This window comes from Rutidosis leptorrhynchoides, chromosome 9, assembly GCF_046630445.1.
Source record: "Rutidosis leptorrhynchoides isolate AG116_Rl617_1_P2 chromosome 9, CSIRO_AGI_Rlap_v1, whole genome shotgun sequence".
Classification (NCBI taxonomy): domain Eukaryota; kingdom Viridiplantae; phylum Streptophyta; class Magnoliopsida; order Asterales; family Asteraceae; genus Rutidosis; species Rutidosis leptorrhynchoides.
This window is the reverse complement of record NC_092341.1, coordinates 354,107,335-354,113,967: the sequence shown is the minus strand read 5'-3', so window position 1 is coordinate 354,113,967 and position 6,633 is coordinate 354,107,335.

Sequence of the window (6,633 nt, the reverse complement as noted above, 5' to 3'; positions counted from 1 at the left end):
GTTAGTAGCAAAGGAATTCAGGTTGATCCAGCAAAAATTGAAGCCATTGAAAAATGGGAGACTCCTAAGACACCAATGCAGATACGCCAATTTTTGGGTTTAGCCGGTTATTATAGAAGGTTTATTCAAGATTTTTCCCGAATAGCTAAGCCGTTGACAGCGTTAACGCAAAAAGGGAAGAAATATGAATGGACCTCTGAGCAGAAGAGTGCATTTCAATTACTAAAGAAGAAGTTAACTACGGCGCCTATTTTATCGTTACCAGAAGGGAACGATGATTTTGAAATATATTGTGACGCTTCGCGACAAGGTTTTGGTTGCGTTCTTATGCAACGGAAGAAAGTTATTGCATACGCATCCCGACAATTGAAGATTCACGAGCGGAATTATACGACGCATGATCTAGAACTGGGAGCAGTCGTGTTTGCATTGAAGATATGGAGACACTACTTGTATGGGGTTAAATGCACTGTGTTTACTGATCATAAAAGCCTTCAACATATTTTTGATCAGAAACAGCTGAACATGAGACAACGTAGGTGGGTCGAGTTAATAAACGACTATGATTGTGAAATTCGTTATCATCCCGGGAAAGCGAATGTGGTGGCTGACGCATTAAGCAGAAAGGAACGAGAACCAATTCGAGTACGAGCGATGAACATAAAAATTCGCATGAATCTCAACTCACAAATCAAAGAAGTTCAACGAGAAGCACTTACTAAAGAAAACATAAGAAATGAAATAATGAAGAAGTATGAGAAGCAACTCGTTATACGGGAAGATGGAATTCGATATTTTGCAAATCGTATTTGGGTACCGAAGTTGGGTGGATTAAGGAAGTTGATATTGAACGAGGCACATAAGACAAGATACTCGATACATCCTGGAGTTGGAAAGATGTACCAAGATCTTAAGACACATTATTGGTGGCCTAATTTAAAGACAGACGTTGCAACATATGTTGGGGAGTGTTTAACTTGTTCCAAAGTCAAAGCAGAACACCAAAAGCCGTCAGGGTTACTTCAACAACCAGAAATCCCAGAATGGAAATGGGATGGTATTACCATGGATTTCATCACGAAGTTACCAAAGACTGCCTGGGGATACGACACCATTTGGGTGATTGTTGATCGTCTCACCAAGTCTGCACATTTCTTGCCTATAAAGGAAACGGATAGGATGGAGAAACTATTATGATTGTATATAAAGGAAATTGTTTCAAGGCATGGAATACCTATTTCCATTATATCTGATCGTGATAGTAGATTTACCTCAAAGTTCTGGCAATCACTACAGGAGGCACTAGGAACTCGTTTGGATATGAGTACCGCATATCATCCGCAAACGGACGGGCAGAGTGAAAGAACAATTCAGACTCTTGAAGACATGCTCAGGGCATGTGTGATCGATTTTGGAAATGGATGGGATAAATATCTACCATTAGCAGAATTCTCGTATAATAATAGTTATCATGCGAGCATTAAAGCTGCACCATTCGAAGCACTGTATGGAAGGAAGTGTAGATCCCCTATCTGTTGGAATGAAGTAGGAGATCGACAATTAACTGGTCCCGAGATCATACATGAAACTACTGAAAAGATAGTACAAATTAAGGAGAGATTGAAAACAGCCCGTAGTCGCCAAAAGAGCTACGCCGATGTTCGAAGGAAACCATTAGAGTTTTAGATCGGTGACATGGTTATGCTAAAGGTGTCACCTTGGAAAGGTGTAATACGTTTCGGAAAAAGGGGTAAACTGAACCCAAGATACGTAGGCCCGTTCAAGATTATCGAACGCATTGGACCGGTAGCTTATCGACTCGAGTTACCACAACAACTCGCCGGAGTACATAATACATTTCACGTCTCGAACCTTAAAAAGTGTCTTGCAAAGGAAGATCTCACCATTCCTCTTGAAGAAATCCATGTCGATGAGAAACTACAATTCATCGAAGAACCAATCGAAATCATGGACCGTGAAGTTAAACAGCTCAAGCAGAGCAACATACCGATCGTTAAGGTTCGTTGGAATGCTCGAAGAGGTCCTGAGTTTACTTGGAAACGAGAGGATCAGATGAAACAAAAGTATCCACACTTGTTTCTCGATGACGCAAAATAGGTACAATTTTAAAATTTCGGGACGAAATTTATTTAACGGGTAGGTACTGTAATGACCCGCACTTTTTCGATCGTTCTATACTTATAAGAATAATATTTACATAAATTAAACCTTACCAACATGATAAGCAATCCAAATTGATGAGATTTATGTTTTTGAAAAGAGTTTACACAACGTTTGACCGTCTAGTTTGACCGATGATATCACGAACTATACAATATATGATAATTATACGTTTGTGTATATATATGTATACATACATATTTAACATGATCTAAGAATGTTATAATATCTTATTTTGTATTAATAACAATAAGTTATAAGTATATTTTGAAACTACTAACTTAAGTTTTCAAAACGATAACCATACGTAACGTTAATTGACATAAATACTTATGACCTATAATGTTTATACATATATCGTATAAGTAATGTATTTAATCACTTTTTAAGGACTTAAATACATAAAACAATATAAGTGTATTCACAAAAGATAGCTATATTTGAATCCTCATTCCATTTTTCACAAAATTTCTATACGTATATCTAGAGTATATGTACTCGTATCATACCTAGCTCCTATACGTATTTACTATTGGTATATACACATCAAATCACCACCAACCAGCCCTTGTTCAATGCCTTATGTATAAGGTAATTACTTTGTATGATTGCTTGACTAAATACATAAGATTACAAGCTTGAAATTTGTCCATGTCCCCCCCCCCCCTTGATCACGTTTTTAAGGAGTAAGAAGTACTCCATTTTTGATTCACTTTTACTTCAAATCTTTAGCTAAAAACACACACACTCTCAAGAGCCTTAAACTCTATAACCATTCAGCAAGAAACCATGAAGATCTAGCCATAGAAACAAGCCTTAAACACCATAAGAAAACCTTTACAAAAACACTTCAAGAATCCTTTCCAAGAACATAAACTTACTTCCAATCTTTCATCCAATTCCATCACCCTTTTGGTTCTAGGTTCTTACTCCTCTTTTACAGCAATCTTGTCCAAGTAACTGGAGGTAGTAACTTTGTTCATAACCTTATTCGATTCATATATATATAGCTATCTTATTTTGTGGTATAAAATTTTAACAACAAGAACATAGTTTGAATGTTTTCAAACTTGTTTGCAAACTAAATAGATCCTTCTAACTTAACTTTTAAAATACTTCAAGACCTGTAATATAACATAAATATATGCTAATTTAACAAGGTATAACTTGGTTTTTCAAAGAACACCTTAAAAACTGAATTTACGACGTCGGAGTGTAACCGGGGGCTGTTTTGGGTTGGATAATTAAAAACCATCTTGAACTTTGAATTGGAGGTTTATATTCTGGAAAAATGATATTTCTTATGAATATGTTAACACATAAAAATTTCATGATTTAATTCAAAGTATAAGTATTTTTAGAAAAATGGTCATTAAATGATATTTTTGTAACAAAAATGATTAACTTCATAAGTTTCACTAAAGTTTGACCTATGACCTGTGATTTCGAATACAAACTAAGGTATTTACAGTTCATATTCTTAAAGAGGGACTCGATCCAAGGAAGTGGCAAGTTGAACCAACGAAAACGGAGTTGTAACGAAGAAACTATGACCAAAACGAGATCGGATATCTAAGACTAGTTTAGCTACGAAAATAATTGGAGAAAATTAAATAAATCACATATTTTTAAAATAACATGATATTTCATATATATGTACTCATAATTTAATTTTATATGGTTCAGGATCACCCGTAAACAATACGAGAAGATTAATCATAAGATTCCCATGATTGTACGCAACACGTCATTTGACAACACCGGTACTTTATGTACGCAACACGTCATTTGACAACACCGGTACCGTGGGTCAAGATTAATCCCGACCAATACGAATACGATGGGGGTTTTATTTATTTCGATGGGGGTTTTATTTAATTATTAAAACACCTAAAAATGAACCATTAAAATTAAATTACTAACTACGGACTAAGAAGACATAAAAAGTATTATAAGTATATATATGTGACGATTGTTTAAAATGAAAATATATTGATATATTATATATGGATAGGTTCGTGATATCAACCGGAGACCAAGTCAAAATATATATATCTTCAAGGCGAAAGTGAGTATATAGTCCCACTTTTAAACTCTAAGTATTTCGGGATGAGAATACATGTATTTTATGTTTTACGTTATGGACACAAGTAACTGAAAAATATATTCTACGTTGAGTTGTACCACTGGCATACTTCCCTGTAGCTTGGTAACTATTATTTACAGCGGTATTGTAAACGCGAATCCTGTTGATAGATCTATCGGGCCTGACAACCCCAACCGGACTGGACGACCAGTATTCAACGGTTGCACAGTACTTCGTTTCGTGACTACACTTGGTACGGTGTAGTAAGATTTCATAATAAAGGGAATATGCGACGTGATTAAATGTTAAGTATGGTTACCAAGTGCTCAACCACTTAGAATATTTTTATTAAAATGTTTACATATGAAATCTTGTGGTCTATATTTATATTGCTGCCGGCATTAAACCTATATCTCACCAACTTTATGTTGACGTTTTAATCATGTCTATTCTCAGGTGATAACTAAAAGCTTCCGCTGCAACATGTTGAATTTAAGCAAGATCTTGAGTATGCATATTTGTGTCAAAAATAAAACTGCATATCCGAGGAATTGTAATGTAAAATATGCTAGAAATCGTATTGTTATCATCACATGTAAAGTTTGTAAGTCTAAGATTATCGCTAAACGATAATCATCTTTTTATTGTCTAAAGCTTGTATTAAAATAAGAGTTATGGTTTGTAATGTAAAATAAATGCAGTTGTTCTTTTAAAAATGTCGCATATAGAGGTCAATACCTCGCAATGAAATCATACGTTATCTAACTCGTTCTTATGGTTAAGGACGGGTTATGACACATACGGGCTGAAAATTAGAGTTTTATTATCAGCAAATAATTTGGATAAACAATCCATTTATATAAAGAGTACGAATGAAGCTAACATAGAAGAGTGAAATGAGTAAGTGTAGATTCATCTTATCATTTGACGTAGATATGATTGATTCCCAGATTTCAAGGGATTTGAAGAAAATCTTCTTAATAAGATTTGACTCTCTGGTAATCAAGGGAATTAGGATCCGCTTTAAATGCGATCGTCCATTTTAATTGTTCTGTCGGAGATTTTCTTATAAATTCACCTCCTTCGTTTTCTTACAACTCACACCTTCTGTTGATGCATTTTATGCAAGTCCCTAGACATCTACCCACGTCCATTGCAGGTACAACAGTTTACAGGCCACCATGATTGCTCGTTATTATACTATCCGTGTTTGTATGTGGTTATAGGAACTGCAGGAACGAGATTTAGATGTTTGACTATGTTAAACTTAGTCAGACGTACGAGTGAAGCCTCACTAGTACGGCTGACAGGCTCATACGCACGGTTGATGCTGAGCTAAGTCACAATTACAACCTAAATGAGAAGACACGAGTGAGTGATCACCCGTATGGCTGATGAAGCTAACTCGTACGTGTGATGAATGAATCGTATGGGTGAGTCAACAGCAGGAGTATATAAAGTCTTATGTTCTTCATTTTAAGTTAAGCCTCTCATTTGTTACACACACTCAGATCTAGTGAGGTCCTCCGATTTTCTCTCAGTCCAAATCACCCAGGTGGTGAATAATAGCTCTAGGTGTTGATCTAATCACACTTGATTTAGTTGTAGTTTGACTAAATTAATCAAAAAAAAAACTTAACCTATTCACTAGAGGGTTTGATTCACTTATTCCGCCATTGTGTGAGTTAAATCTGTTGATTTCTAGGTTCCTAGTTATGTTTCATCACCTTCTATTCTTTCCCCCTCAACTCATATTTTAAAGTATTCATCAATATGCTCCATCCAGTTCTGATTCTCGATATACTTCTTACTTTCATATCGGTCATTCTTCTTTTTATTCTACCGCCAAAAGAATCTATTTACTTCTACTATACTCTTGGGTTTATAGTGTTTCTAGTTCTCCCGTATCTTTATATTGCTATATGCATCGATATATATGGTTTATAATTTCTGGTTTATTGTTGGGCTTTATATATTCCCTTATATTTCAAAGTCTCTGCTTCTGTCTTCTATAATCATTATCATTCACAGTTAATGCTCTCTTTCATTTGCTGCAATTTATACCCCAATTTCTATTTCGGAGTTTTGTCCTTTCGTTTCTTCTTCTTGCGATTAAGCACCGCTTGTAATGGTCCAGAATTCACAGATATGAATTTCGGAATGAACATTGTTAATGTTCTAGGAAGGAAATTGTGATGGCACGATCTTGACTTGTCAAATTACTAGAATACCTTGGAAAAGGCCGAATCATTAAGAAATATTTTCTTGATATTTTAGAGGTTAAATAGAATACAAGAGTCGTATAACATGGCACATGATGATGTTATGATCTGTGAATCATCACGTTCCATTTAGAAACTCAGCAT